This window comes from Neolamprologus multifasciatus, chromosome 14, assembly GCF_963576455.1.
Source record: "Neolamprologus multifasciatus chromosome 14, fNeoMul1.2, whole genome shotgun sequence".
Taxonomy (NCBI): domain Eukaryota; kingdom Metazoa; phylum Chordata; class Actinopteri; order Cichliformes; family Cichlidae; genus Neolamprologus; species Neolamprologus multifasciatus.
Window position 1 is genome coordinate 11,473,481 of NC_140452.1, and position 26,973 is coordinate 11,500,453.

General features: G+C 39.9%; 1 protein-coding gene and 1 long non-coding RNA gene across 9 annotated transcripts in view; both read right to left on the reverse strand.

The window, feature by feature from the left end:
• Window positions 1-26,973, reverse strand: part of LOC146503609 (roundabout homolog 2-like) — a 312,156-nt gene that overhangs the window by 211,502 nt on the left and 73,681 nt on the right. The gene's annotated exons all lie outside the window — the stretch shown is intronic.
• Window positions 1-26,973, reverse strand: part of LOC146503610 (uncharacterized) — a 48,498-nt gene continuing 21,525 nt past the window's right edge. Inside the window, exon 2 of the long non-coding RNA XR_014877870.1 lies at window positions 1-26,973. This exon is cut by the window's right edge and continues 13,859 nt beyond it. This is a non-coding gene — a long non-coding RNA (uncharacterized LOC146503610).

Here is a 26,973-nt window from a genome sequence, read left to right on the forward strand (position 1 = left end):
GGAATTATGGATTTGATCAACTGGTCCCTAAATGCAATTGACACCCCTTTCTCAACGAGAAGTTTGGGCTTGGGTGAGCCTGAGTGCTGAAGATATCTACCTACTTGGGAAGAGGCGTGAGTTTCTCAAAATGGGCTCATTGAGTCAGCACGGATAAGATCTTGGAAAGGCTTACGGCTGCCGTGAATACTCAGAATAAGATCTCTGAGTGCAAACTGGATTACATCTCGGAAGGGCTCGCTTGGAATAACATCTCTGAGCACAAATTGGATGACATCTCGGGGAGGCACACTGCCGTGAGTTCTCAGAAATTGGCTCTTTGAGCACAAGAATGACAACATCACAGAACGCAAGTATGGCGAAGCTCGCGGCTCTCCAACGGGAGATTGAGAGACCAGTGTTGAACTGTAGAACTGCTTTGAAATTCATATGAGCTGTTCGCACTAAAGTAAAAAGCACCATCACTTCATGTGGATACAAAAACACCCTGATAACGACTGTGTTTAGTCTGTTCCTTCCCATTCCATGCAAGGCCACCTGGGTTGGCTGGAAGACTGTTTACTTAGCCTAGCAGGGCGAAGGACACTGTCTCAGCTGAACTCTGGACACGCACACACATACATATACACTGATATGCACACACTCATCCCCCCTCCCTTTCCAAACGCCTTCGATGCTTGTTCCCTCCTGGGAACACGGCGGGTCTGAGCCCGCGCTGGAATGGTAGCGCTGGGCAGGATGGCTGCTGTGTTTGCGTCGGATTACTCCTCACGCCCCACCCGACCCTGTGGCTTGTCACGTGTTCCATACTGTTGTGCTGTGTGTGTGTTTATGTGCTTTTTTGTGCAGAGGAGTTTTTTTGTTTCCTGTTCTCATGCTGTCCTGTTTTTTTCATCTTGTACTTTCCCATTGTAGTGTACATTCCCATTTCAGTGTTTTTTTCTGTAACGCTACCGATCTCCGACCTGTATCCCCATGTGATGTCTGTGTTGTGTGTGTAAGGTCGGGGGGGGGGGGGGGGGGGGGGGGGGGGTCCTATTTCACTGCAGGGCAACCTGCACGTGGCGAATAAAGCCTTGATTGATTGATTCTCCCCTAATTGCTGCAAGATAATTATGGTGGTTTGACCTTTACTAAGTACACAAAAGATGTGCATGAGTTGATATTATAAACCCAGCGGGGTAGGTAATGCAAAGTGAGGCACTCACTGGCCACTTCAAAACAAGTTTGGGATGATTTGAGTTTTGTGACATGCTCTGTTATCTTGCTGGAAGCGGCCATCAGAATATGGGCACACCGTGGTACAGGAATGATTATAGACAGGTGTACCTAACAAAGTGGCTGGTAAGTGTATATTGTAATGGACAACAAGAACTGTAAACAGATTTCACATCATCTTCTGATACAAACATGATGTAAAGTGTGAGAGTATCAAAAAATATGAGAAGGGGAATAATGAAGAGTGGTGACTCAATAAGAGCTCTGTATTACTTCATGTGTTGAATGTTCAAATAACAGGCTGACGTCTTGCAGTAATTCTGGTAAACATGACATCACAAAGTTCAGTTTTAACCTGACTGTAGGCAGTGCAACAGAAATGCCCAAAAACTTGAACATGAAAATATACCAGATTGTTGTTTTCATGTCATTTCACCATATCATAACAGCATCCCTGCTCCCACACACTCTGCGCTGCGTCTGCATCTTCGTCACACACAGGCTCACACACCCACCGCAGTCGCTGCTCAGAACGAGCTGTACCTTTAACTTTCCCAACACTGTTGACATCCTCTGTGCTTGAATACTCGGCTGAGCTTTCAAAGTTCTCTCTACATTATTGAATACCTTGGATTTTAAATGAAACTCTAAAGCATTCCACATGGTTTTGTGTCCCCCTGGTTATCTAACCACTTTCTCTGCTCAGCGTAGGTATTCCATTACCCATCCACTGGGAGCTAATTTGTATTTTTACAATGTAGCTACTCTAAAGCATCTGAAGAAGCTCTATGCTTGTGCCTTTTTCTAATGCCATTTATGAGAATCACATAAAGTTCAAGGATTGGTCAAGTGATTGAGCGCTCGTCACATATAATTTAGAGAGGTGTGTGTGTGTGTGTGCACCACTGAATGCCTGTGTATTGTCGTTCATTTGTGCTCATGTGTGAATGTGTAAATCTCTATTACAATGCAAAGCTAAACTGAAATAAATGATGTCTACATTCTGCCCCACCCTGCCCACATATCTAACGCTGCAAGAATCCAGTAACTGGGTCAGCAACATAAACATGCTTAAACACAAGCTGAATCCTTCTTGTTGCTTCCACAGACAAGATGTAGAGTGACACTAGAGATACAACCCTGAAATATGGATGCATTGGGACACAGTCCATAATCCCACTACCCAAAAATGGTGTCTGTATGTGTGGGGGTGGGTATGTGTAGGATTTTTTTTATAGCTATAGTAGGGATGATGGACAACGGAGAGAGTAGTAAGAGCAGAAAATACTACCAGGAATAGGAAAGTGGATCATTGACTCGATTAGAGATAAAAAGCACAACTGACTCTAAAAATTGAGGATGTTTCCGTTATCTTTTATTTAACAGTTCAGGTTTGATTACTTTTCAACATTCTTAAAGATTGTGGTCTTAATGAAACATTTTTTGTTAATATACAAGAAAGAAATGTCACATTAAGCTTCAATCCAGTCCCAGTGACCTCCCCTCTTCGTCAAAACAGTTTAAGTGCTTGTATTTTAAATGCCAGTTACGAAAAGGACAGTTATATACAGATATCCACATGAGGCCACCTGAAATAATTACTGAAGAAGATGCATTTCAATAATAAAGGTCTTTTTTAACATACGCATTTTCAGTACTGATCTTTCATTGTCCTACCAGCCATTTTTATTACATTCATGTGGCGTAGAATGCTCCTTGTAGTACTGTACACCTGAAATGAGACCATGTGCTTGAATTTGGATGAACCTTTGCCTTCATTTCTAACATAATAAACATATTAACAGACAGCATCATTATCCTGTGTTAAAAATACCACTGTCAGTTTTAATAATTTATAATTATGTAGAGCCATTAAATATAAACAGACAATTTAATTATATGCAACAGTATTTTGATTAATTCTACACTGGAGTCCATGCATTTGACAATGAAATCAATACTCGCATTAATCAAGTTCCTGAGAGTCATTACTACAGCGTGAGGTACAAATGATGAAAAACATGCAGGCACGAGAACATAATATCTAGTGGAGATAAACAGCTACACAATGAAAAAATAAAAACTTGCCTGATGTGCAGCAGGAGGGAGTCCAGTGGACTGACAAGCTCAAGTGTAACATTGATGCTTTAATTTGAAACAAGGAAAAGGGTAAATGGGGCTAACCTGTTTGTAATGGGAGTTAGTTTGTCTGCCACTATTAAACAAATTCAATTTGTTAGGTCTCCTTTAGAGCAGAACACGCAAAAGACAAACAATCTGGCCCAGAAAACCCGATCTAAAGAGAGAACAGCAAGTTAAACAACAGTCAAAATGTCCTCAGGAATAAGCAGAACCAAGGAACAGAGCATATATCATACTTCAATATCCTGCATGGTTACTGCCTAGGTGAAAATTGCTTTTTAGGCTCTAAACGGTATGAGTAAACTCGTTAACAACACTTCTATGCAAATCCACAATAATCATCATTTCTACGCTCAGGGAATGCTGAGGTAGGAGAGAAAACCTCTATCTTTAAGTATCTCCCAAAATAGTCTGAGGTATATGAAATGTCAGATTAGCTCAAATTCCCATCCACCAGCTTTCAAAGAGAGAAATATATGCATAGAAAATACACAGTATGTCAGAGGTATTTATAAATCATTTTCTAAGCACTCTCCTGCACCTTATGGCAGATTTACATTTTTATGAGATTCAAACTATGACTATAATGTGGAATAGCAGATGTTTGAGGTTTCTAAACCGGAGATTGGGTCCAGTTGTCCACATTTTCAGAGCTTTTACCCTTAATTTTAGCTGGCAGGTGAGTTTTACCTGTGTAGTTGATACTCTTGTATGCAACGACCTTCTATCCTACACACAAACACTGCTGTGTCAAACTGCATCACTGAAGACGCCTTGTTTCTGAAATGCATAGTTCTGCAGGTGACATACTGTAGTAATGTATCGAAAGAAAGATGTGCGTCCACAAAATGTGTCCAGTTTTATTTATTTTAGCCTTGGACACAAGAAAAGGCAACTTATCTCACCACATAACTAACCACATCTGGTGTAGGGCAAAGAGATTGTTCAAGAGGTGCTTTCCAATTAGGCATTAATTCGTCACACAACCTCACACTTTAATTAAATGTAGCACATCAAATGGAGATGTGAAATATGGGGTTATTAATGTGATGACCGATAATGTTGTTGCCAAGCAGAGGCCTCCATACCCAGTATAAGCCTGAAGCCTCTGAAGACTGGTGGCATCACAGCTTAGCCTTAATCCCTCTGCCTGTCAAAAAGACACATTTTCCTAATTGCCTTTTAACTTATATGAAATTAGCACCTACGTAAGTCAAATTATCATTGCATGATGTGGATAATTGAGATTGGGCAGGGAGGTTTGTCCAGTGATAGGCTGTTCGAGCTCATTAATTATTGTGTTGTTGGGGACGGCAGCAGGGAGAAGAAGCTCTGCATTAGGGATGTGAGGATAGTACCTCTCACGGGGGCGATCATGGGGCATTAGCCCTTTCCTCCAAGGATTATAGATTGAATGTTCAAGGCGCTGCCAAGGGAAACATACACTGAATAGGATTTTGGCTTAACTCCATAGAAGAAGCGGGTGCCATGGAGCTATAGAAATGGTCAAAATCACCAATTATACAGTCTTTGTAACAAAATGAACACAACTTTGAGAATTTCCTTCACTAAAGACACCATTTTTGTAATGACTGAAGATGACCCAGTTGATAACAACAGATTGAGATTAGGGTTTTACATAATTTGGGATTATGATTTCAAGGGGATTTTCTATAAAGAGCCTTAAAGAGTTACTAAAAAATATGTCAAAGAACAGAAATTTTCCATCCAAGATGGAGCCTAGATTGTTGACATTGTTGGCACTACTGTAAACAAAGTGCTGTTTAAGAGGTTATGTTAGAGAAAATTGTTTAATATCACATGAATACTATTTGTGGATGCATATTTTTCAAAGACAGATGCCAGAATTCCCAAAGCAACAGTTCAGACGGCCAACCAAAACTCATCGGTTAATGGAAAATATTACAACTAGCTTTGATTATGATTATAGCCAAAATCATGATCACAAATATTATAATAAATACTGAGATGATGACTGTTTACAATTCAGATTGCTCAGTTTTAGAAGCATTATGCATTTATTGATCTTTGTTCTAACATTTTCTTTGAAACATCTGATTTTCTTAGGGCTTAACTGAAAACCAAATAACTAAATGACTTGGGGGTGTTTTTTAATGTTTTTGTCTTACACTGGCAAATAATGATCCCTGCTGGGCAACGCCTACAAAGCAGGAGATCTGTGAGTGGGTTTTGTTTTTGTTTTTAGGGAGGTGCAAAAGTGGACTACAGCAAAGAAAAAGTGTGTGTTGGATTCATAAGACAAAATGACAGTGTCACTGCAAAAATGAATAAAAGTACTTAATTATCTTGCTTGTACAATCGCTGAATGCAAACATTTATAATATAAAATAACATTTGATTACTCATTATCCCTCATAATAATTACAATTATCTCTCTAAACCTGAAATAAAGAAATACATAAGTGAATACATTCCATCATCTGTAGGTATAAAAAAGTAAAAAATAAAATGCTGTATTCCAGTAAGTAATTACAATATTAGACTACAGTTCAACTGTAGTAATAATCATGTAAGAGGAATCTTACATCATCACACCATACTGCAAAAGGAGAAAAAAATACATATGATACATATGAACAATGCTTAGATTAGCTTTGTTTGCAGTGCAACACAAACAACAGACTTGAGACACTCTAGGCTTATCATCCTCTCCACCACCATTTCCTTCATCCCCATGGCAACTACTCATCTCCTTATTCTAATCACTACAAGTTAACCTTGATATGAAACAGTGCACAAGGGACCACTCACACTTTTGTGCAGGCTTCTGAAGACAGACACCATCCCTAATAATAGCCATAAAAGAAATCACTGTCTCAATTTTATGGGAGCCTGAAGATGAATGATGAGCATACAAGACACGCTGAAAATGACATTTGGGGAACAAGTCAGAACGAGACAACAAAGAGCTGAAGATTTGAAAAGAAAATGATGTACTTGAGGAAAAAATCAACTATAGTTCCATGAAATATGTAAAGTTGAGGATGTGGATTAGTCAACCATTATTCTGGAGCCTCACTGCCCCAAATAATAATAATAATAATAATGGATTGGATTTATATAGCGCTTTTCAAGGCACCCAAAGCGCTTTACAATGCCACTATTCATTCACTCTCGCATTCACACACGGGTGGAGGCAAGCTACCGTTGTAGCCACAGCTGCCCTGGGGCAGGCTGACAGAAGCGAGGCTGCCATATCGTGCCATCGGCCCTTCTGGCCAACACCAGTAGGCAGTAGGTGAAGTGTCTTGCCCAAGGACACAACGACCAGGACAGAGAGCCCGGGGAACAAACCGGCGACCTTCCGGTTACAGATGCGCTTCCCAACCCCCTGAGCCATGGCCGCCCCACCAACCACCAACCACCAACAAAGACATTAATTTCAACTTCAGTTACATATCCTGACATGTAAAACACATAGTTACACTCTGCATCTACGTGTTGTAGCTATTTGTCTACCCAATTTAATGTACTAGATCCTTTAGTTTGAGTGCTATAAATGAAAACCATAAAAACCCCGCCCTATCTGTTGTGCAGAGCTCATGATAGCCTTAATGATCAAATGCAAAACAAGACAACTCCTGAGCACTTACTTCCCCATAAAAGGTGTAAGAGATAATGCTCATTGCTATTCCTCTGATGGAACCCTGCCTTCATGCTATCAATTATTAGTGAGCTATGCAGGTTTCTAATAAGGATGAAATATTTTATACTTGTGTAATGAGGAAAACACAACTACTGAAACAAACAATTTTCAGAGGTGGTCCATAAAAACATTAAAGGTCTGGGCTAATGTGCTCATATAACTTCCTACATCATATCTGATGGGAAAAAAAAGTAAACAAAAAAACACGACTGACAACCCAGGGACACTTCACTGTGGTTTATGGAAGTATTTTGCTGGGGGTCGCTGAACACATTTAAAACTAGTGCAGGAAAAAGCTTGGCCAAGAAGAGTGGAGATTGAGATGGCCTATCTCATTTTTATGGTGCCCCCCCAGGCTACAAGCCGGGTAATTATGAGTGACCCAAGGAATGCGTGGCCCGTGGTCGGCTCTGGCCCTGAATGACCTCTAGTGACCCTTCCATTAAACAAGGCCAGCGATGGTTTGTCAGACAGAGCATGCACACACATACACACACAACACACGCAGTATAAGAATAAATAAAAGAAAGCGGCCACTACATGAGCACAACTAGGGTATAGTAAAAAATAATAGTCCATGAAATATCAGAAAATAGCGAATATCCCACGATTCCCAGCAATACATTTTTTTTCAAATTGTGAAGATATTCAGTACATGTTTGAAAACATGTGTTTTTTAAATCCATCAAAATAAATATATGTGATGGTGATGAATTGCTGAACTTCCTTTCAATCCACCAATCAATCATAAATCTAGAAAACAGATCTAATCTTTTCTTTCAATTCTAAACTCTATGTTTGCAAATTTTACTAACAAAATAAGAAAGAAATACTTTGGAAAATCACTCTATGCTAGATTAAAAATAAATGCTTTAATCTATTTATTTGTTTGATGTACAATACACAAAGTCGTCTGGAGTGCTGGTGTTTTAAAACAGAACACATCTTCAGTATCAATGTTCTGTTTTAAGCACAGAATTTCTTTCCATTTCCAACCATGTTGGATTTTTTGGATTTCTTAGATGTTTTGAGTTTCTACAGCTGCTCTCCTGACCAGTTCTCCCTAGTAAAAGAGATTTGAAATCAATAGAACATCCAGGTTAAATAAATGTAATAAATATGCCATACACAGTGAGTGGCTGTGAGTAGCATGAACATAATTTGTTGAGGTATAGATTACATCGCCGTGCTCAGTGGAAAAGCAACAAAACTACTTCCAGTGTTACCCTACAACACAGCGTAATTATAAACTTTAAAAAGCTCTAATTTAATATATAATTGCGAATTTAACAAAGATCAAAATTCCATAATATTGTATGACATAAATCCAACAGGTGATGGTTTAAACAAACCATGGAGGCCACCAGAACGGAAACTGTCATATCTTTCTATACCAAAAGGAAAGGCTTCCAGTTCAGAGAAACACCTAAAAGACCAAACCTAGATGTGTTCAAATAATTCAAGGTGACATTGGTGAAGTTTTAGCTCAACATCCAACAGCAGTCAAAGCATTATTTTCATGCTATCCTGAAACACAGCTTACCATCTTGTGTAAGGCAGCTGGCAATGTCTTTGTCTAGAGATGGCACGATACCACTTTTTTATGTCCGATAGAGATACCGATATCATAAATTTGGATATCTGCCGATATGAATCCGATATAGTGTAATTTTTAATATCTTGCTGCATTGTGTATAAGTTCATAGTCAAGTTTTTTTTTTAAAAAAACAAACACTAAAGCTATTCTGCTATACCTGTATTCAAAAAATACACTGCGCCCAAAATGTTTCATAGTTCAGCAACACTCATCAACCTAATAAACTTAAACCTGCACCATCCTTCCTATTCTGGTTTTTTAAAGAGTACTTAGCAGAAATATTAAACAACTTAACTAATAGGGTTGCCAACTCCCAGCAAAAAAACAAAAAACAAAAAAAAAGGGAACCACCCTCTTCCTCATGATGCTTAATCAACGTAATCAACTTTAATTTAATGCACGTGTGAAAAAAAATGCACAGAAATCTTTCTTCAACAGAGTTGCAGATTGCACTGATTATATCTTCCCAAAAGTACTATAGCTTACTAGGATGTATTAGACATAATAGTTTACAGTAATGGACTTCTATACATTTTACATCAGATTAAAACTTTGGTTGTAAGATTCAGATAATTATTTATTAACAGCTAGACGTTTTAAACGAGAACAAGAAAGAAAAGTGTTTCTTTGTACCACCCCCCACCCCACCCCCTTTTCCCTGTTAATCCCCTACCTGGCCCGCTGGCAAAACTTTGCCCTGCACAGTTAGCAGCCATCAGCTACGTAGAAAAGGATCCTGGTGTAGAAAGTAATATTAAATAAATTCTAACAGCAGCTTATCAAGCTTAAACGTGCTGCTGTTGTTCAGCCGCTGGTTTCCTCTTTCTGGTGCAAAGTGGGCGATAAATAAACAAGAGAGACGGACTAGCGACAGAAAAGCCGATCAGCTTATCATTAATCATTTTCATGATTGAAGTAGCAGCAGGAGAGGGAGGGAGAGAGTGGCAGTCGCTCCATATATCGGTTGTTAAACATAACGTGGGAATGCTTTACAAACATTCTGAGATGAACTTGCACACTTGCTTTACGTCTCTCTGGGATACCTTTCTTGGAGATGAAATGCCGGGTTGGTAGCGAGGCTCCAAATGCTGAACCAGACCGCCAACAGGTCTTGTACGCCACAGCCGCTCTATCACGTGACACATACTGCTCCGACGTGCTACGGTTATGAGCTGAGTTACGCCATGTCGCAAGTTTTCTGAGGTGCTTTTGTGATATTTAAAGGATCGGATTACATTTTTTATTTCTCTCCGTTATCCGATCCCGATACGTAATATCGGATCGGTCCATCTCTAGTTGTGTCATGGTTGTATCAGCCCAATCAAATGGATCAGTGACTGAAATCAGACAGGAACATTTTACTGAATAAAGTTGCAGTTATGCACTTTTAATTGTGTATTTTAACCATTTGAATAGGAAACATTTCAGTGAGGCATTCATCCCCGTGATCACTATGTGTGATAACACAATGGGCCGACCTACTGCTAATTCTGGGAAACACATTTACCCTGAAACAGTAATGGCTCATGCAGGACGTGATAGTATCATTTAGTCCCATTACATTTACAATTCACAGCCACATAAAGAGAGTAGAATCTTTTCTAGTAGAGAAATATGAGACAATGAACACTTAATCGCCACATTAATGAGATCAAACACCCACAGTTGCCTTCTTGGAGACAGAAAGAGCAATATGACTAGGATACAAATGCTCTGCATCAATGTTTACAAACTCTGTGATCATTCTACTCAACCCACAAATTATAATTACTTCACTTTAAACATGTGGGTGTTACATGTAGTGCAGTATAATTTCGGCAGCACAAATTAATGCACCCCTCTAAAAAAAAAAAAAAAAAAAAACACACACTGGGGGTCAATGTGATATATCTGAGGTGTTTACTGTGCTTTTGACCTCAAAACATAATTCTGAACAACAACATTCTGTCCATCCTAATTGCATCCCATAACACAAATGCATGTGTAAAACCAGGCTATTAAATGGGAAATAACCATCTACTAGGCTAAAATATTACCCTAGAGTAAAAGATTGTTTAAATATTTGTAGCAAAACATTTTTGGTCCAGCAAATTATCCCTTGCAGCAACTCAACAACATTGAATGAAGTGATGTTTTTTCAAAGGCTAATCGTATTACTTTTCTTCAAAGATGTGAAAAACACTTCACACACCGGACGAGAGAAAGGGGGCTGTTAAGATTGGGAGGATTGAGAGAAACAGTAAAGCATCTGTGTGTGTAACAGAACAGGTAAATTTGTGAGAAGTGACTCTCCGTAAGGCCATGAGGAAAACTCTTTGGGAACTGTGACTCCAAGCCAGAGGTACTGAAAAAGCAGGTGATAGCAGTAATGAAAGAAATGCAATAATAATGCAATAATGTTGGTTGGGTGAGTCAGCTGGGCCTCCGGCACTTTCTCCATAGCGCAGTAGATGACCTGGTTTCTCTCCTGTTCCGTTCCTCCACTGCAAACATAGGGCCAAGGTGCCAGCCATCAATAATAAATACACAGTTACTGTTGCCACACGCCCCTGAGCTCCACAGTGCTGAGATGGAGGCTTATTAAAGGCCCTCCCTTCTGTTATTGTTTAGCCCTGGAAGAAAGTAGCGTTATGAAAAATAGGACAACAAAGAAGAGCATGGCTTGGCACAGTGTCAGGAACAGGCACCACTAAATTGCCACTGTCCTTGGATAAAAAAGTTGGAGCAGTGGGGCTGGCTTGATAGCTGAGTGATTAGGAGACAATGAACATGGGCACAAATCTCCCGAGCAGCGACTTAAGTCTTTTTTTATGGGTAGGAGTTTGCAAATTCTGTATAATGAAAATGTAAAGTGTAAAGAAGGAGGCAATTCATATCTCAGAGATCGCCTTTAAATAGACAATGTGGTATTCAACAATACAGTCTATTATCAGTTTCTTTAATTCTGGGCAAATACAATTATATTTTTTTAAGGCTGGCCTGGTCTGCATTTTTATTCAGATTAAAATTTACCCATAAAAAAGAAAAAATGCAACAAAATAAATACTCATTTCCTTCAGCTACATTCTTCAGACAGTTGTTTTTGTGATTGTGTTTTTCCAGCTCTACCACAGACATTTTGCTCGACTGATCTGGGGATGAGCCACGGTCTTACGCAGACACACTAACGGCTTCTGTGTGCAGTAGATTTTGTATTTGTTTACAGTTCCTGGTAGCGAGAAACAAAAGAAGTTGTTCAAGGTCTGTTGGACTCTGGCTTTAGCAAGACATCATATCAGGGACAGACACATCCTGTAGTAGACCTCGCTAATTTAACTCTTACCCACAGCATGCCCTGTCTGTCCTGGCGGTGCACCGGCTTGCTGTGGAAGGTTAGAATCCAGTTTGCTTGTGTTTCTGTCTGCATGTGTTTTATATGGCTGATGGGGATCTCTGGGGGAGCTGTTTGTCCATGCATCCGCTCTGTAATCACTGCCATAAAAGAAACAAGAGGCAACAAGAGACAGGCAACTGGCAATAAATGACACGTCCTCCCCATGGTGTAATAACTTCCCCATCCATCAGGCAACCTCTGCTCACACATTTCTCTCCCTCTCTGCCATTCTACTTCCTGCTCTTGCTCCTCTCACTACAGCCTTCATCTCTGGGGAAGAATTACTTGGACGGACAAAGCGATTGATTGAGCTGGGCCACCATTTGATGTTTATTTCAGCTCAAATGAAACTGTCTTGTCTTTTCAATAAACCTCTGGCACAGACGCGCAGGCAACAGAGAATATAGCCACATGATAAATTACAATATGATATCATACCTTCATGTGTTCTCCCCATTTCAGACAGACCATATTGTTCCCCCAAAAAGACCTTGAAATTAATCTGCAGCCCTCACAAATTTACTATTGCAGTAGACTTCTCCATGAGATCGATTTTACACCATATTCCTGTAAATGATGGCTGGCATGTCAAAGTCCCCAGCTCCCTACTGAGAGAGAGGCAAAACAAAGACCGCTAGAGGTGGAATCTGAGCAGCGAGGTAAGGGTCAGACATGCATGGTTAATAATGGGCATAGAGAAAAAACTGTGGTGAAATGTAAGGCAGCTAATGATTAATCAATGAGTCCAACTGTGTGGTTTCAGGACTATAGTGTAATTTTGAGAGTGTATTGATTGCCTTTAATAAATGATTTAATCGAAAATATTTCAACCAATCTTGCAGAGGACAAAGGACATGCGTGTAACTGCCAGATAATGCATTGTGGATTTGGTATCACTCCTGGCTACAACAACAAGTTCAGATTCTTCTAGTTTAATAAGATGAACTAGAAGAATCTTACATCTATCACATTCATGTGATAGATGTAAGGCCCTTCAGGCTATGTTGACTGTGGCAGTCTGTGCTGTTTCTCAGCCAGTTGTCCAGTTTAGCTAGCTATCAGAGACATGCAGTAACCCTAAACTAGCTAACTCATTGAGAATCTGCCAGCAGTGGTGGAGTACAACTTTTGCACAACTCTAATTAGAGCAAAAAATAGTAAAGTGATGAACTGTATTGGCAACACTTACTGATGTCAGATTTTAGAGACCAATAAAATTAGCGGTGTTTACTATTTTTGATGCATTTTCCTATTTGTAGGTCATCAATTTCATAGTGCCAGTGCCATAGTGTTCAAATCTCATTTGTCACAATCTTAAACATAGCTTATAATTAAATGTTAAATGAAGTGCTTCATATATAGCGCCTTTTTGAGCACTCTGAGCGCTTTCTACTGCAAATCTCATTCACACACACGTTGCTTTTATCTATAATTAAGCACTTTCATATAACATTCCCACGCTCTTTCACACACTGATGGATGCACTGGGGACAAGATCGGGGTTCACTATCTTGCCCAAGGATAATTTGGCACATGAGCTGTAAGAGTCGTCGTTTGATCCACCTGCCGATTGGTAGATGACCCGCTCTAGCACCTGAGCCCCAGCTGGTTTCTCTCCTGTTCCATTCCTCCACTCCAAACATAAGACCAAGGTTCCAACCCTGACCCCATCATCATCATTATTATTATTTATTTGCAATATAACTTGTATAATGATTAAGTCCTGTAGTGTTCTCTTTGTTCTTCAGTTTCAACATGTGTCTTATAATATGATGGTTTAAAACATTTAGCAGCAGCATATGGATAAAAACATTGGCTATATTTCATGTATTTATCAATCACTGAGGGTGAATTTTTAACAACTATTGGTTTAGGAAAGAGAAATTAGTATACTGCATAAAAACAGAGCTTTTGAGACAGAAAAACAAAATCTGTTCTTTCAAAAACAAGTGAGGGTAAGGTGATGTGGGCTCCACAGCAACATTTATTTTTTCTGCAGGGAAAGTCACATGTCACCATTCTCTCCGCCTGCCACAAAGAGGTCATAAATTACCTGTCCATAAGCCATCAATCTACACTGGGAGCGACAGCAAACATCAAGCTTACACTCAATCTCGCACGCAAACATGCACGTACAAATACGGGCAGTAGACACAAACTAGGAGAACGCCACATGCGCATGGACCCGACTGTGTACTGGTAACAGTGTTTGCAGTTTCACCAGCCTGCGTTGCACAAACTTTCCACACTTGTAGATAAATATTCTCCAGTTTCACAAACACCAAGGGAAATATTTTTTCAAGCACTTCCACAGAGAAAGAGGTCAAATTCCTGCAGAACTGACTTTAAAAATTCATTTTGGTGCATTTAGTTCAATTCATGTATACTTCCACCCTGGGAAAGTGACAGCTAGCTAAAAAAGCAGGTATTTGTTCTATTTTTACAATATGAAGAAACAGGAATGAGAGCAGATACAGATTCAAACATGTTATTGCACGAGGCAGTGATAACACACTTTGATGAATTATCGTTTTTCTGCAGCAGGAACACCAGCAGAAACTTGCAGTCACATCAGTTAGATCCCTTCAGCATTAATAATGCACAAGCCTTTATCTTTCTTCTCTGACCTCTTAAATCACTATCACAAAGCTGCTGGTCATGGAGTTAAGACTCCTTCCATTTTCCATCTGCTTTGCCTCAATCCATTCCTCTTCATTACCTATAATCTTATCTACCCTCTATTTTTTTTCCTTCACACAATTCACAAGAGTCAACGGGATTATTCGTGGAGAGATATTTTCTCTTGCTCGCCAAGCAGCAAATACCTTGTCTAACACAAGTTGTTAGGACAGTTAGGATGTGAACAGTTTTTAGGGAATCATCCATTCCTGTTTAGGTTGGCAGAAGAAAAAAAACAGAAGAAAAAGAAAACATTCTTCGTGACCAAAATGCAATGTCATGCTACACTGTGGGAAAGAGGTGAAACATTTAGTACTTTTCGAGCTTGCGTGTTTGTACATGTGCTTGTGTGTATGGGCTTATGTGTGTGTGTGAGAGACTGCAAATGAGAAAGAGAGCGAGAAAATCTGATGAATTGTTTCATATATGGCATCCATCAGCAGTCCTGTGATTTATGGGGTTAATAACAGAGTCTATTCACAAGCCTGCAGTCCCGTTGTTTTTCTGTTTGTGGTGGGATGACAGAAATACTACAGCCAAACCACCCATTTGTTCTGATCCACTCTCATTTAAAAACCTATAAACCCAGCCCTTGCTGAACTCTGTACCATTTGGCACCACGGATAAGACCATGTGTAGGTATTTGTAAATATTCACTCAAAGCATCCCTTCAATTGCATTTATACACATTCCCAGGCAAAACACTACTACAAACTTGGAATTCTCCTTCCAATTTAATTTTCATGGTCTGCAAGAATGGGACCAACCCGAGAGTTAAGGAAAAAATTCAATTTTAAGAAAAATACTTGAAATTTAATCTGAAACTGCTTGCAAAAAAATAAATAAAAATGCATAGGTGACAAGTGCAAAGACTGCAAAAGCTCTTAATGTATTGCTGACACACTCCTGCTTTTGAAATGGTCCTCTTTTTCTCCTGTGATCCCTCAAACCTTTTAAACCTTCAGTCAGGAAAAATGTGCATATTTCCATACCACCTTTAAATAATACAGCAGCTGCACGTAAACCAGGAATGAAGACAACACTTTGGTATAGCACTGTATGGTAATCCACAGTCATTCTTAATGCCTTCAGGCTACATCTATACCAGATGCTCTACCCTCTATGAGCCCTCATATTTTATTCACCACTAGGTCTCACTGTTTCTCAAAATTGCACATAATTCAGATAATATGGTAAATACTGCAAACAGCTTTGCTGCTTCGATAAAGGAAATTCCATTCATTTCGCCTCCAAAGCTCCAATAGTGTGCGCACATATTATGACGATGTTAACCACATTAATAGGCAATGCCGTTTGATTCTCCGTAATGTTATTTGCAAAATATCACATTTCGCAGTAAACCATGCATCGCAAATAAACAAATATAGAAAATGGCCAAAATACATGGTTTCGCTATCAAAAAGACATCAGCTATAATGTACAATAGATGCACCTGTTTCACAACTGTCTGGGGCAATGTAATTGTGTACATCGTCCTGAGCTTTATAATAGGGGCAGTCATTATACATGCAGTGTAATAAAAAGATAATTATGAATTCCCCAACCGTGTTCTGTCATTTGGCAGGCTCTTTAACACAAAGCATACGTTCCAATGAGCCTCAGCTAATCTTCACAAGAGAAGAGGAAATTGGCTCTCTTCAACTGACTCCATTCCACTTTTCATCTGTGGACTTGCCAGTTTTGAAATCAACATGAAAGATTGGAGGATGAGGGCAGAACAAGAGCAGGGGGAGCACATGAAAGCAGAAAAGTATGCGAGAGCAAGGAAAGAGTGAAGGGGAGAGACGCAAGGTGTGGGCAACTATAAGGAAATGAAAAGGGGGAGGAGAGAGAGCACAGCGCGGCAGTGATAATATGTTTACCTACTTAATGCTACAGTAGTGCTGATTGCTTTATCAACTCAGTGAGCCTACATATGAGACGGAAGATTTGCAAGCAGGAAGATCGATGAGACTGGTATGCAAGAAATAATGTAATAAGAGTATCTGTGGGACGTGTTATGAAAAGTAGAGACAGGGAAGAGGTAGAGGGAGGGAAACTGGGCTGAGGTAGCAATTGCCTTGTCTTCCGAACACTGTAGCTGTCACAGCAGGCTACAGGTTACAGTATGTGATTGTGGCAACTACCCTGAGCTGGCATGAGTTAATGGGAAGCTGCAACCTCCACAGCTCTCTAATTGCTGTATTAAGTGGTGGGTAGAAAGATAAAAGGGAAAGGTGTGGGGCTAAATGTGTGAGGACTCATAATGTTTGAGGTGCAGAGGGAGACAAATTAGCCTGTTGATAAAGGCAGCCATGGAGGGAATGATGGTGTGTTTGGAACATTGCCGTAGGTTGATTGATCACCTTGCCACAGCCCTGTGTGTGCGTGTGCATCTCTGTGAGTCTACTTGTGTGTGTGTGTGTTATAAATGTACTTACAAAAGAGTTGCGTGATTAATTACTCCTAGCATCATTCTACCTATGTTATCAGGACGCAATTAAAACTGAAAGGAATCGGCTTCTAACACTGTCAGAGCTGCACAGTGCATAAATGTGTTTTCTTAAATTTTTGCTTTGCTGAGGACACATTCATTAAATCAAAGCCAGCCACTGTTAGTAGGTACCCAAAATATGCATATGTCAAAAAAGACACAAAGAGAAAACAGCCGATTGAAATTGCCACACAAAATGTGTTTTGTCAGTTTTGAAAAATTAAAGAGCAGAAGAAAGGTCTTTGCATACAATTTGTAAAATGTGCAAGCCTGGATTTGATAAAAGATTCTTTATTCTAGTGACTGCTTTCAACAAGCCTTGAATGTCTGTTGTCATACTAATGCAATTTCGTTTGACAGAGAGCCTTTAGCCTAAAATAGATCCATCAGCATTCTTAACCATTCAGTGCTCACAAACACACTTTTGCACATACTCACTTGCACACATTAAAAATCTATGTACTGTAAAGTTAAACTGCTCTAACTACAGGCACATACGTTAGATAAGCATAAACATACACACATTCTTACGCTTATATAAAAGAAATCTGTAGCTCAAGCCAGAGGCCTTGATATGACAAAGACACAGCTCAAGGATAGAAAAGCACTTTCTCTCACCAAGGCCGATTGCTGTGAAATGGAATGGAAACAATGATACCTATAGCGAACAACAAGCAGGCAGACAGACAAACAGAGAGAGCGAGCTAACATCACATCAGTGCTGCTGCCACAGTCTCGTTTCATCGCCAGTCAAAGCCATTTAGAGAGACGCTGTTACATGGCCAGACCCGGGGCATCGGCAGCCACTCTCCCAAAGACTTTGGAGCCATATTTATCTGCATTACAGATTAAAGTGCTGGGGACAATCAGATTGGAGATGGCTAATTCCAAAGCTGTCTACCAGCAACATTTAGCAACACAACAGCCGAGTATTCCTTAGACTTATCTCTGTGTGGGTTTAGATGAAAGCGCTTGTTGTCTTTTTTCTCTTTCCCCTTGTGTGTTTTCATTGCTTGTTTATCACCCAATCTTCGTAGTGCATCCCAAGTCGAAGTGGCTGGGTTCAAACAAAATGCCTTCTTGCTAATTATCTTCAATTCCTCATCTTCACAAGACCACTCTCTCCCCACTTTTGCAATTGAATGAATTTGCATAATAATGACTACTTGGCTCAGTGCAGTGTAAATAACTGGCTGGTGCAGGCTAACTGTCCTAATTTCAGTACTTGTTAGGAGACAGGTTAGGCTCCTTAAGGAATTAGTGTTGGTATAACCAATGCCAGGTGGTCTGAAGAAGGCCCAACTCGAAATGCAGCTGCCACTTGTAATTATTTTCCTTATTAAGTCATCTGCTGATTTTGAATCACAGAAGTAGGTAATCGGGATCACAATTTCCTCGAGTCCATTGGTTCTAATCAGCAGTGTACTCAGTTTATAGTAATACAGAGGAACACCTTTGATACAGGTAATAAGTACTCAAATAACTGCACAGTTAATCATCAACACTGACTAAATTAAACACACACAATTAGTTTCGTGTCATTTAAAGGTTATCAGTCAAACTATCTTAAATCTTTGCTGGGTCTAACATCTCAAATGTTTTGACCTTTGACCCCTCATTTGTAAATCAATACATACGGATTTTCTGTCAGGGGAAATATTAAGACAAAGACATTAAAGACATTTATGAACTTTTGAAAAGGGGAAAAAATCAGATTAAATAATTGCTGATCTTGATGTAATAGCAGCCAAATATCCGGGGATCGATTTGCAGGAGAAATAAGTGAGTGGTACATTTCGATTAGAAAATCAAACCATCACTGAATGCTGTTTCATAAACGCAAACCCCTCTACTCATCACCAACCATCTCTACATTCCTCCAAGGAAATAGTCGGCTCACAAAACCATCCTCTGTATTGACGCAACTTGTTCCTGCTTTCAAATAACTAAAACATTTTGAATCACCTTCCTGACACTTATCTTACTTAGACCGGTCCTCATCATTGACAGATCTCCCAGGGATTCTCAGTAAACAGCGCGGTAACTTGTATAAACAAACAGTGCATTTTTACTTGGTGTAATGTGCTGATAACATGCAGGTACCACTGGCATACAAACACCAGCCCCTCCCAGTCCTCATATTTCTCAGCGTGTCCCTTATTAATCAGTGCAAAGAAGACTGATGGACTCATTCAACCTTGCGCACGCACGCACACGCACACACACACACACACACACACACACACACATATACACTCACTGAGACAGAAAGAGCAGAACATTCAAGATTGATGTATTTACCATTTTGAAAGTTCACCCAAATGTAAAGGTAATTTTTTTACTACTGACTGACATTAATATTGTAAAAAAACAGAGGAGAGGAAGTAAAAGTACTTCATGCTTTTACCTGTAATGCTGTCTATGGCACTGATAAATATTCACAAATTTCGCTAATATTTTAAGAATTCCTATGATGTTTAAAGGTATTTAGTCAAAGTCAAACGACCTACAAGAATCTGAAAAAAAAAACCCTGATTATTTTTTCCTGTGAAATCGGTGTGGTATAGTGCTCCCCTCAAATTGACGATTTACTCATTCCACATATTATGATACTCTGAGTAGTGTTTCGTCGCTTAATACCCCATCAAACAGATTTATACCAGCAAGGGCAAAGAGGAAAGCAAAGCAAAGGAAAGGGAAGGAAAGTCACACTGACAAATAATTGTTCTTTTATGAGCTCTTGAATTTAAAGTGCTTCAATATCTCTATAACTCAACCCAGCACTAGAAAGCCAGTTTAAAAAGACAAATTTCCGAACACGCTGACAAGTCAGTAAAACTTTTAACTAAACTTTACTGACATCAAGGAAAATTTGCCTCTTCCATGACTGCAGCAGCTTTCAAAAGGAACACAGATGATAAATTGGTCTACTATGGCGCCAGCAGGGACACTACAAACTCTGAAGGCTGCCGAGCTCTCACTCTTTCTTCAAGGGAATCCTTTATTAGCCCCAAAGCTCCATCTCAATAGCATAAGATTTAGGCCTATCCCTTTTTGGATTTCAAGCCCCATATCTCTGTATTATTTCTCTTTCCCTGCTGGCCCAGATGAGAGCTGTCCACCCTTCCCAGGCGCCTGAAGCCCCATCTCACCACAGTATCACCTCCCACCCAGCACCAGTCTGCATAGTCCCTCCACTGCTCTAATCTTTGATTCAGCCTCCACTGTGGGTTAATGCCATTGGACACACTCCCACCCGATTCCAAATCTCACCTCTGGAAACAGATGAGGAACATGTAAGATGGGTGGGGTAGTGTGCAAGAGAGAAGAAGAGTATGGTGGAACTAGCTTTGTGCTTCAACTCCACAGCCATCGAGGCAGCAGTGTGCGGGCTCTACGGAGGAGTAAATCTGGATTACTCTGGAGAATACACCCTCTCCCAGTGACACGGCAGCAACTGAGGATGAACACTGCACTACCCACGCAAGATTTGTGTGAAACAGAAAACAGGTGACTGTCACAGGGGTGCAGCAGCATGCGTGTGTGGGTGTGTGTGTGTGGGTGGGTGGGGGTTCTCTAAAGGAGCACCCTTGAGATTAACTGAAGCAGCCTGCACTTTGATAAAGGAAATGGTCACATCATGTGAGCCAAATCAAAAACACTTCACTATGAGCTGCCTCTTCAGAAGTACTCCAGATGGGATTGAATGATTTGATACTTAGGAAATAGCCGTCATGTAGCAAGGTCAGGTTTATACCTGCTTCTTGGGGCACTGAGGCTCGAGTCTAGCCTGTGCTAGTAGATGACAGGATAAAGTTGAAATGCCCCAAAAATGGAACTTAAAATATGGTAGCAAACATGCCGCCAGATACACACATAAATCACTGCAGGTGAACAACAAGCAAAACACAACAACAATGCAGAGGTAAGCTCGCGGGTCTCGAGGCAACTTTCAAAGGGGCTTCGCTTTCAGTTGTTGTTGTTCACTTTGGTGTGAGTGAGTGGGAGTTTTGCCCAAAGGGGATGTTTTCTGCCTTAGTTGGGGACCAAATCTCTCGTAAATCTCTTTAAAACTGGGACACCTCTGTTAAGAATGTAGGACCACAGGCAAAACATAAAGTTATCTAAAGTACTACTTCTTAATACAACATATGTGTGTTGATATTCTATATTTAACTTTGCCGACAAATCATGTGAGAAAACAAATCCAACAATGAACATTTTCCACTAACAAGTAGCTTATTCTTCGTATTCAAGTAGTTACTAACATTTTGTTTTTAAGATATGGTATTTAAAAATTATTAGTATTATTGAACATTTTACACAGTTTACATCATGACTAATCAGACAGATTTCTGATGCAATTACTGCATTAACAAAGGGCAGGACAGAAATCAAAATCTAAAAAAAAGAGCTTGTAGTGTGACAGAGGGATTCATGGAGATGGGTTCTGAGATATGAGGAATGGTCACTTCTCTCATAGTAATTGCACATGACATTTAATTGTGAGAGCGGCGTATTGTTTAATCGGATGTATCCTCAAGCATCTAATTAGTCTCTGTCAGGAAAAGGAAGAAAATTAGAGAGCAAATAAACCCTCATTTGTTTTGTGGTGTTTAAACACAGTCCATCCCCATGTGCTGTGTTTAGTGGTTAATGATAATTTACAGGGTGGCTTCACACATTGAATGTGACTTAAATAGAACTGTGTTGTTTGCTTTTTTATATGACACCCAGGGATGATATGTACTTTTATTGATTAATTCCATCACAGAAGCATTTTATTGACAACCCAAAGTTGCAAATAGGAAACTTTTGACTGTCTGCAATCACTACCAACCCCCTCCATATTTAACTCAGGCTCATAAAATTGCACTCTTGAGGTTAAAAAAGATTTTCAGTACTTGAGATAGGCAATTAATGTCAAGTGTAAAATTGTCAATGTCGTTGAAGCCTGAAAGTATGGCTAATATCCCTCATTAGTATGATAAAGGTTTTCACTCTCCTTCATTCTCCATCAGGGTTCACTTGCTTTTCGATGGTCATAATGTATATGATCCAAGGCTTTTTTTCTCATTAACTATTCAAATCAATCATGTGGTTGTTACTATAATGTTTCCAAGTAAACTCACAGAAAAGTTGATCTTTATTAACAATATGAACATTGTTGACTGTATCACATGCAATTGGTTCTTGCAAGGTGACGTGATATATCTAACATATGCTCCAAAGAAAAGCCACAACCTTTTTCCACTCTCTAGCATTGTAATAATCCATGACTGAAGTCCCAGTACAGCCATGTCTTCCCTATATTAGCATGCAGCTCAGTATAGAAAGTGCAGAGGCCCATACCTAATGAGTCATGTTCCCTGTCCTCCCTGTAGCAGGCTGATGTTCCCAATGAGCTGTGCTCCATTCTCATTCCTTTCTCCCACTCCCACTCCAAGGACCTCAGCCCCTCTCCTCCACTGACAGCTTTCATCCCTGCAACTCACCTGGAGCTGCTCACATCAGCACCACTATAATGGAGTGTGAAGTGTAAAAACATTTAACTGAGAGGCAGGTTCATTTGAGCTGCATCATTTCCAACCTGTCCAGACAGGAGACATGTGGCTTTCATTATACTAAATGCCCAAGCAGACATGCACACAGGTGCTGAGTGCCATTTGCAGCTTTCCATTTATGTTTTACCTTCAGATAAATAAGGGCCAGGCAGCATAAGGACCGCAGGCATTGTGTACTCATTGCTTGGCAAGGAAGGTCTGTAACATCCTGTCATCAAGTCATCTGAAATACATTTGCATACCTTCAGTGCTTACCTGCCCTATCAACAGCGACCTCTTGAACCTAAGGGTGTTTAACTATCCTGCAGCACCACTGCATGATGACTTGTGCTTTTTGCTAATTCTTCTGATTGTGTGTGCACAAAACTTGATGCAGCAGTGTAGCATTACAGTACTTGGCTTTTGAACATTTAACTTCCCGTATTCTTATCCTCTGGGAAAACCTTTGTTGTACATTGCTGACCACAAGGACATTTTTACTGAGCATAGCAACCCGGTGTCCTACTTGCTTTTTAGCAAACAGCATGATCAGCGTTGTCAAAAGGACTTCACTGAGCCCTTTGATTATGGAATTCCCAAACCTCATGGCCATTTTCACCCCTTTGATGACGTCACAAGGAGGGTTCCCCTGTTCTCGTGGCTCTTCTATCATGGTGGCAAGATCCATTGCTGCATTTAAGAGAGCCCTTCTGTCTAATCACTGCTGCCCTGCCGAGTCTCTTCTCTGCCCCCAATTCCATCCGTATGCCCTGCTCTTAAATTACCCTGGCTAAGCACCCTCTTCTACTTTACTCAGGACCATTACACCGCCTGCCCCTCCCTGTTTGACTGCCAGAGTTTTAATACTATATGTGCTGTGAGGGCTGCCTGAAAACCAAGAGGTCAGACACCAGCACTTCCTCTTCCTCAAATTACAGCTGCCAGCCAACAAAGCCATCATTACAAGCCAAGCTGTAACATCAGCAGCACATTGGGGCTCTTTGAAGGCAAAGACTCTCCTTCACTAATCTCTTAATAACTTTTTTTATGTTGGAGTAGGCTTGGAGTATACAGTGAAACAAGGAAAACATCAAAGAGAAAATGTATAAATTATAATATGAATACTAATAATAGCAAAAAAATGCAGCTTGGAAACAGCCCAAACTCGTTTTTATTTTACACTAGTTTAACAGAGCACTATCCACCTCCCATAATGCTTACTGGGTGGCACAGCTGGCACAAGAGAGCTGTGTGGCTGGTGCAACTCTTGCTACATCTTTTGTGCAGAAATTACTCCTCTATATAAATGAACACAACGGAACAACCCAAAAGACCCATGTGTTCCATAAAAGATAGACAAGTGTGTTTAAATTTTTAGAGAGTGACAAATTCCATGTTAGGAGGTACATGGGGTAGAAATGTCACAAACTAGACTATATATCACTATATATATATAACTCAAGACTGGAGTTAGTGTTGGACCGTTTAAAAAAATTCACTTTCACTAGCTGCTTATTCTACTTCTTGTTGGTCAAGTTTTAGGTACCAAAAATGTTGCTCAGGTTTTAAAAACACACACACGGAAATAAATAAATAAATATATATATTTTTAATCCCTAATTCTCGGGCACAGTTGCAGTAGTGGAAACCGTGGTTACTGACACACTGCCTATAGCATGTTACATCTAAAGGTCATTTCAAACCAGCCCATCAGCCATAGAACAGGCCAGCCTGATGGTTTAAATCTACTTTAATAATTTAAACCCTCATTGAGAGATACCAGTCCTCCCTTCTGGACTTCCAAGTCATGGGTGAAGGATTAGACTTGGTAGGAGTCTAGTCCCTAAGCAAGCTTCTCTTTTATGCCTGCTTTCCTGCAAGCTGTTCCTGGACCTTTGCAAACCCAAACCCCACTGTTTTTCTTCTCACTGTGCTAATTTATCTAAAAACACAACACCCTGACAGTCAGAACCCCAAGCTGCCTTTATGGGTTAGGAAGGTGATCCTTATCCAAGCCACTTGGCCAATCCATCTGTTTGGCCCTGGAACCCAGGCATCTGCTCACCGCTATTGTTAGGCTTTGTCAGATGACAGGCCAAGACCCTCATGGGGAACCTTGGTCAACTCCAATGCACAGTTATGTGTGTATGCACACGCACAATAGTGCATATGTTTGTGACTGCCTTCAAGGGCCGGGGAGAGAGAGGCCAAGTGCTGGCTCAAGCTACTGTCTTTGTTTTGGTGACCGGGAGTGGAAGCAACGGTGGCCAGAAAACATGCCGGGAGCCCTTGTGTCATCCCAGCAGACTTGCCTGGGTGACCTCCAGCCACAGTAACAACTCTCTCCTAGGGTTGTGGTTTACAGAGTCACTGTCAGACTACAGAAGATTTCAGAGGCAGAGGTCAGTGTTTTGTTCTCAGAAGGACCTTTAGACTACATAAACTTGAAACCAATTTGTGGCCACAATAGAGCGGGGTCGAAATGTATTCACTGTCACAGTGACTAATTGATTTAGTTTTTTAACTGGGGCTAGCCAAAAACAAACACAATGCACAGTATATATACACACAAGCAGATTGAAAGAGCATACACAGCATTAGTGTGACCTTATGCAAACATGCAAGGGATTGTTTATTTGTTGAAATATGGGTGGATTAAAACGTGGCCTTTCATCTTTTGCAGCCATTTAAAATGGATTAAATTAATCACTTCTCATTCTCTATTAATTAGAGCAAAACAATTTTCAGTAAAAAAATACACAAAATAATCCCTTGTGAAGTTTACTCTAATTCCTAGATAAGATTAACTGAAACTGGACAGATGAGAAAAACCACTATGGGTACCTTGACACATTCTATTCACCTAATTTAACTTGACTTTGCTTTGATCCAACATGATAGCTAAATAGGCCCTTCTATCCCTACTGGTCTATGTGCCCTGCAGGACTGCCGTTTCAGGTCAAAGATCTCTTCCGCACCACTTAGGCCATTCCGTTCTCTGCCCTGCATTAAAATTTTATCAGGTAATTAAACCCAGTCTTCTTCCCTGATGCACATTTTTGACTTAATGATGAGAGAATTGAGAGAAAGCTTGCTTCACACTACGTGGTATTAGACTTTTGCTTCTCCATTTCCACGTGCATTTGGTTTTTCTTATTCCTGTATTCATGTGTTTTGCCTATTCCACATTCAACTTTTCATACATTTTGCAGTTCTGAATAATTAAGAATGTTGATTCCCAAATCATGAAAGATTAATGTGTGAAGAATGCATAATCAAGTGCTTTAATTCTGTGCTTTCTGACGCATTCCTTGTTTAATTATCATTTGGGGGGGAAGGGTTGAAAGTAATGGGAGGAGACACATCTGTGTAATGTGATGATCTAAAACATGGAGTGCTCATGAACAGAAAATATGAAGTTTATCTCAAATGTGTGAGGTCTTAAAAAACATATTCGAAAGAACAGTTTGCCACTTAATGGGGATATCTTATTGTTAAAGTTCAAAAGCAATATTTTAAAAGGGTTCATTACACAAAGTAAAGTTTTCCTTTTCTTAAAGGCATGAACTAATAGACAAAGAGTCTGAAAGATTCTTTCAATAAAGCCTTAGAGCCAAACACCAGGTTCCAGCAGCTAATTTACCCTATGTTTTCAGTGATGAATGGAAGCCATTATGCAATGAATAATAGGAGTCAGGAGGATTTATTACACACAGATTGGTAAAACTTCAATAATGCATCCAGCAACTGCTATACACCAAATTAGAAAACAACTTGCTTCGTAAGTGGCTGCATTCTTTATGTGCCATATAAACTTGGATGAAAGCGCCAAAGTGTAAACACCTCATTTAAAATTCTTAATAAATGTGATTATTATCGTGTGCTGTCCATGACACCACATGACTGTGATTTAAACATATAATGGTTATTGTTATTTATGCATCCAGTGGCAGAAAAATGTTTACACACAAAACTATATAAAAGTGACTATATTAATGATAAACTAGAATGACAATAACAACTGATCAATTACACAAATCCGGGTCATTATCATACAAACAAGCCTCCGTGTTAAATGAATCAAAAATATGTTTACTTATGTTAAAATGGATGTTATGGCCTCATTAAAAATGCACATTATATGGCCTACTGAGGTCAAAACAAAGGCGAGTCATTAAAACATTGGTGGAATAAACAAGGTTGTTTACTCATGCCCATTAATGTTACATGTTTTATGAA